We start from the raw sequence: 7,267 nt of genomic DNA, 5'->3' as shown, positions 1-7,267 counted from the left end.
TCATGAGATTCAATATAGAACATGAGGCCTTAAACCATGTCATAGAATTGAAAATATAAAGTGAAAATAGAGGTACTTGGAATTCAATAGTAGGACCACTTCAGCAATGTAACCAGGTACATGCATGTTCTGTTCATAATAGTTAACAAACGCTGCCCGTAACAATAAAAAAAAAAGAGGGTTTAATAAATAAGGAGAAACGCCTTGCAGCAGGCATGGCCTGTCTTTCGTCAAACAAATGAATTCCCGATTAAAAGAACAGTAAGAAATAAAAAGGCTAAGATTTCATGGTGGGTTATTAGGCTGGGAGGAAAAAAAAAAGACCTGTGAACTATTATACCACCCTAAAGGGAGAGGGGAATGACTGCTTGAAATGAAAGAGTGGCAAGTGTTTTGAAGACACCCGCATACTTTGGATGGAATCATTGATAATAAAATGACAGTTTGAAAATGTTTACAAAGAATACCCCTGACAAAAATCGACAACAACAAACAAACATGGGGGTGACCCCAAGGGCTTGACCTATCCAAGGAAAAAAAAAAGAGAAACGAAACAGTTGAATTACATGGTGACGCATGGTTATATAATGACACCTTCCAAAAGAGCACCGAGATAAACTTATAGATACATATGAACAGAAGCAAGCGCGCCGGAACACTTCCGGTTTTGGGGGGGCAAAATCTCACCGGGGGCACATTGTGACGATGTGAGATCCTCGGCGCGGGAGCGAAGCGAGTGAGCGGGGGGGGGGGGGGGTGGGGAGGGGGGGTGGAAAGGGGGATACCCCCCCCCCCCCACACACACACACACACTGTAGGGAGCTGTTGTAAAACGGGGTACAAAAGTCGCGTTTATAGACCATAGAAAGGGGATGGCTAGTAACCGATCAGTGGGAATCAGTGGGAATGCTGAGGGATGATTGTTCCAATCCTTGTGGGATTCATTTAAGAGTACATTATATATCTACTGTTGTGTGAAAATTATTTGCTTCAGAACGGTCTCATATTCAAGAAATGTGCAGATTAATGCCCCGTCACTGACCAGGGACGCTTACCTGGAAGCATTAAACTGCACATTACTTGAATATGAGACCGTTCTGAAGCAAATAATTTTCACACAACAATAGATATATAATGTACTCTTAAATGAATCCCACCAGGATTGGAACAATCATCCCTCAGCATTCCCACTGATTCCCACTGATCAGTTACTAGCCATCCCCTTTAAAAGCAAATTTCTAAGGAATTAAACAAAGTGAAATATAATCAGTGCAAAGGACTATGATTATTACATACGGGAGTACATAATAATGTGATGCTGTGACATCCTCGGCGAGGGAGCGAAGCGACCGAGCGGGGGGAGGGTGTGGGAGGGGGGATCCCACGGTAGGGACTTTTTGTAAAAACAGACTATAAAAGTCGCGTTTATAGAGAATTTAAAGCAAATTTCTAGGGAATTAACATATTGAAAAAATCAGTTGGAAGGACTATGATCATAACGAACGGGAGTACATTAATAATGTGATGGTGCGAGATCCTCGGCGAGGGAGCGAAGCGAGCGAGTGGGGGGGGGGGAGGGTGTGGGAGGGGGATACCCCCTCCCACGGTAGGGACTTTTTGTAAAAACAGAGTATAAAAGTTGCGTTTATAGAACATTTAAAAGCAAATTTCTAGGGATTTAACATATTGAAAAAAATCAGTTGGAAGGACCATGATCTTAACATACGGAGGTATATTATGTGATGGTGTGAGATCCTCGTCGAGGGAGCGAAGCGACCGAGCGGGGGAGGGTGTGGGAGGGGGATACCCCCTCCCAGGGTAGGGACTTTTTGTAAATACAGACTATAAAAGTTGCTTTTATAGAGCATTTTAAATTAAATTTCTGAGTAAAAGAATAGTAAAAGAAATCACTGCGAAGGACTATGATAATAACTTTTGAAAACTTTTCATTTTACTTTAAGTACGGGCAGAACGAGCGAGCCACTTTCACTTTGCAATTTATCTGAAATGTATTCATTAAAAGCTTAAACGTGATCGCATCGTTCGAACAATAAAACATATTCTTATACTGCTAGAAAGCAAAGAAGAAAATGAAAAATGTAAGGTTTACTAAAGGTATGTTTCAGTGGGCACACTCGAGGACACGAGGCTACCATCTATACACTAAATTTACTCATAAGTTACTATTAGTGTATAGATACAATAATGTATGTTGTTAGTGTTCGCCCCGTACGGGGCGAACATTTTTGCATTTTCAGTTATGAAATTACAACATTTAGACAAGAAATATGCCTTTATTGTTCATTTTGGTCTTTAAATCAGTGATTAATTATTTGTTACAGGGGGCACTTTGGGGGGGCAAATTGCCCCCCCAACATTTTGTTTGGGGGGGCAAGTGCCACCCCTGCCCCCCCCCCCCCGCTTCCGGCGCCCTTGAACAGAAGCCTTTGAGCCGCTCTTCAACCGCTTGGAAAGCGGGATTGGGGTAGCGTCCTGGAGGACATTAAACACATTTGCAAATAATCGAACTTTGTTGTAGAAATGACACGCTGTACGAGGTCAGTGCTTAACAATGCAAATCGAGAGTAGACATTACATAATATACACAGAAGAGAACATAGGATTCATGTGGTTCAGTGAAACATCGGATTTTAAAATGCATGTCACGGTCATCGATCGTATCTTAGAATTGAAAATAAGGAGAAAATAAGGGTACGTGTAATTCAATAAACGATTTTGGCGATGTACCCAGAGTCGTGCATGTTCAGTTCACAGAAGTTCACTAGAGTTGCCCATAGCAACAACAACAACAACAACAGAAAAATAAGAAAAAAAAAAAGAAATCAGCAACAAGGACTCCCGATTTAAGAACCGAGGGAATCAAAATGGCGAAATGGCTGGAAGAATCAGAATGGCTGGTGACACATGACACCTTCAAAAGGGACATCAAGATAAACTGATAAATTCATGGAACAGGTGCCTTGTCTGCACTTCAAAAGCTTTGAAAGGAGGTGGGGGTAGCGTCCGGAAGGACGTTTAAAACACATCACACACATTACATAGGCAAGATAATCAGACAATGTTTAGAAGAGACATGCCATACGCAGTCAATGCTTAACAATTCAAATCAAGTGTAGGCATTTCATAAACAGAGAGAAAAGAACCTAGAATTCATTGTGGTCCAATAAAACATCTGGTCATTTAAATGAAGATCGCGGTCGGCCACCGTGTCTATAGAATTGGAAATAAAAGAGAATAGTGGTATGTGTAAATACAATAGACCCCTTAGCAATGTAACGAGATTCATGCATGTTCTGTTCACAGAGGTTCACAGGAGTTGCCCGTAGCAACAAAAGGAAAAAAAAAAAGACATGGGGGGGGGGGAGGGGCTTGGCCTATCAGATGTCAAGATAACCAAATGAATTCCCGACTTAAGAACCGAAAGAAACGAAACAGCTGAATTTCGTGGCGGCACATAGTTACATTATAACACCTTGAAAGAGAACATCTAGATACACTGACGGTGATGAACAAGTGCCTCTGACCGCCCTTTAACCGCCTTGAAAGGGTGTGGGGGTAACGTCCGGAAGGAGGTTGAACACATTACGTAAGCAAATAATCAGACAATGTTTTAGAATTGACATACCGCACGTAGTCAAAGCTTAAATATACAGGGGAAAAAAAGACATTACAGAAAGCCTTACCTAGGATTGTTGTGGTTTAATAGAACATAAGGTGTTAAAATGCAGATCACGGGCATCAGCCTTGTTATGGAATTGAACATAAAAAGTAAGTTGGGGTACTTGAAATTCAATAGACCACTACGGCAATGTAACCATATTCATATGTCCTGTTCACCAAAGCTCACAAAAGTTGCCCATAGCAACCAAAAAACATTGTGAGGCGTGGCCCGTCTATAACATCAAACAAGTGAATTCCAAGCAGAAGAGGCAAAAGATACGAAACAGCTGGATTATTAAAACCCATGAACTAAATACCACCCTAAAAAAGTGGTCTAATGGTGGTAAACTCTGAATATGACAATTGCAAAAATACCATACAAAGAGTGGCGGGTTTTGCGGTGGGCTCTGCACACTTCGGGTAAAAGTGCTGATGTTACTGTTCTAAAATTTTCAAAGAACACCCCTAAAATGCCTAACATGGTGTTTTAAAATGTGAAGAAAATAGGGGTACATGTGGATGTAATTCAGTAGACCATTTTGAACAGTGTAACCAAACTCTTGCATGTCCTGTTCAAGAAAATTCACTAGAGTTGCCCATTTACGTGGGAACGTAGTGAAAAACGGATTGAGTAAAGTATAATAGGGACCACAAAAAAAAAAAAAATTGTAAGAGGCCTGGCTTGGCCTGTCTATAACGTCATAGAAGTGAACGTCAAAGAAGTGAATACCAAGCTTATGAGCCCAAAGAAACGAAACAGCTGAACTACTTAATGCTCAGGGGCATATTGCTGTTAGGAACAGAGACGCCGGTGAACTAAATATCACCTTAAAAAGAAGAAGAAAAAAAAAGAGCGGTCAAATGATGGTAAGGACTGAATGCGGCAGATACCATGCAGATAGTAGCATTTGTTTTGTTTTGTTTCTCTCTTTTCGGTGAGCTCCCCACCCTTTGGATGGAAGTGCTAACAATGTGACTATTCTAAAATTCAAATTGTCCGGAGGGACGTTAGACAACTATTAACATAATCCTCAGAGGAGGAGATGTAGCACAGGTACAAGAATAGTAGGACAAAAAAAATGTCGGTTTTATAATCAATATTTAAAGTTGTGATTCAAATTGCGCCGCATCTTAAGTATCGGGGTAAAAGGAATAGTACGTGGCATGGCGAGTACGTCAAAAACAATTATTATAATTGAAAAATTACTTGTGCTATATGATACCCTGTTGGGCGTTAGAAAATAATTGATTGTTATTTATATACGAATAAAAAATATATATATAATGCCTGGGGTAGATTAGGTGAAGGGTGGACAAAATTTAAACAATAAAATTATTTATTTATCTATTTATTTTTTACAATGCATGGACTGAAATCCTAAAAAATCACACCAAGGTGTACTTATAATTCAACATCTCTGAATATAAGAAAAATGGCAAAACCGTGGGTAAACCATAATATATCATAAATACTGGGTATATCGTTGATTGAGGGGTGAATAAGGAGGGAAATTATGATTATTACCGTTAAAAATAGATATGGTTTTTTTTTTGATAAAACGTTTGTCTTTACGTGTGTAAATAATAACTCATGATAATTTCAATATTGGAAAAAAACTCAGTACAAGGCATTCAAAGGAGAAAAGGGTTGCTTAGCTTGGTGTCATAACATTTGATAAAAATGAAATAAGAATGTGGCCATCCTTTGTGATACTATTACACTGTGTTGCTCACAAGTAGTGGTGTGCAGAAACGCGTAGTCGCTAGACGTTTACAGTGTTTCTCTTTGTATACCTATCAAATGGACAGCAACGTTTATCAGAGTTATTCAATAAACTTATCATTACTAACTTCACACATAGTTTTATATAGAGGAAAAAAAAACAATGAACTCATCTGCTTATTGCATGTGATGCGTATCATAGGAATACACATAATACTACTATGCAAAATGAACGACAATAGACGAAAACGTATAAGACAAATGAAAAGTACTGATTCAACTTGATTGAATTACAATGACATTTTGTTGATATAAATTGATTTTTTTTTTTTAATGTGGAAAGAGTATTACATTTAGGCCTACGAAAACAACAGAAGAAAATTGTGACTTTACCTCTTCATATTACAATCATAGGTATTCGGATACCAATGGAGCAACGGTCAATCCGACCAGGTAGACCAGGCGGAAGATGACTCGTTTGGATGTTTGGTCATGAGAACTACTTTGGCACCACGAACTGCTATTTTTGTTTTCAGATTCTTGGTCTTGCGGAGATTGTATGCGATGGATGCTAAACGGCCGCGTTCGCGTTTCATCCGCGGGGGGAGGTCGGTGCGGACCGTGACACGGACCCGTGCTGGGGACTTCTCGGTGGCGTTCCTTGGGCGTCGCGGTTGCTCGAAAGCACGAAGCAAGTTGTCACGATCACTCATCCTCGCAAAGCGGACTATGATGGGGTTCGGAGGTTCAGGGGCGTTGGTAGCGCCAATGGGGGTACTCTTGGTGGGGAGACGATGGATGTTAACCACCGGGATCTTCATCGCTTCCTCCGTTGAAATTTCCAGAAGGTGGGCGAACGCCTTCGCTGCTTCTTGATAAATATTCTCGTTTGGGTGGGATGCAATGCCGTAGAAAAGCAAATTTTGTTTGCGGTGGTGAAGCTCTTGTTGAATGAGCTTGTCTTCAAATTCGGCCTTCATTTGATCTAGTTGCCGCTGAAGTTCGGGGATTATCTCGGCCTCAACGGATTGGATCCTCGCAGACGTGTCGGCGACCGAACCTTCAAGGTCCTGCATAGTGGATTTCACTGTGGCAATATCGGTTTTTACGGCATTCAGATCAGAAATAACGTGGTCCAGTTTGTTATTTATTTCCGTCTTGAAATCCGCAAACATGTTTCGTAGTTCAGAAATGATGGCGTGACCAGTATCTGATGGAACGTTGGGGGCCTGCTCAGAATCGCCTCGGCGGCTGGTGGGGTGTGGTTGGTGGGGCTGCCGGGTCTACTCGCTGAAGGCCTGCCAATTGACGAGGAAGCACTCACCGGTCTCGGTTGAGGGGGTGTGCTGACAGAAGTTCCGCGGGGATTTTTGTCCTTTTGCACGGTAGATTTACGGAAATTATAGGCAGAGCTTCCTTTAATTGATCCAGTGTTCATATTTCTGTAGCTGCAATAAAGATTTAGGTAGCATTTAAAGGTATGCAGTTCATAGTAGCTGGGTGTTGAAGGAGCTAGCTGCGCCCCACGTCCGTCTCGTTAGCCGGCCATGCGTATAATTGCACCATTTACAACATCAAAATTGCACCATTTACAACATCAAAATGCAAAAAGTTCTTACCGTGGGAGGGGGGACACCCCCTCCCACATCCTCCCCTCCCCCCTCGCTCGCTCCGCTCGCTCGGAATCAGTCGCGTTCATGATATTCAGTGAAAAGAATTAACACAAGAAGTGTATTTTAATTGTACCATTTTACAGGCAAATTGTTCAATAATAATCTACATCAAAATATACTGCTACCTTAAGTGGGACTGTTTCTCGTCGATAAAACGCGCAAAAACATGCATCAAATTGCACCATTTACA

At 41.2% G+C, this 7,267-nt stretch overlaps 1 pseudogene; it reads right to left on the bottom strand.

The window, feature by feature from the left end:
* Positions 1 to 5,844: 5,844 nt before the first annotated feature.
* Positions 5,845 to 6,842, bottom strand: LOC140231486 (uncharacterized; annotated as a pseudogene).
* Positions 6,843 to 7,267: the final 425 nt, after the last annotated feature.

This window comes from Diadema setosum, chromosome 8 (assembly GCF_964275005.1).
Source record: "Diadema setosum chromosome 8, eeDiaSeto1, whole genome shotgun sequence".
Lineage (NCBI taxonomy): Eukaryota > Metazoa > Echinodermata > Echinoidea > Diadematoida > Diadematidae > Diadema > Diadema setosum.
This window is presented reverse-complemented; position numbering and strand designations above follow the sequence as displayed.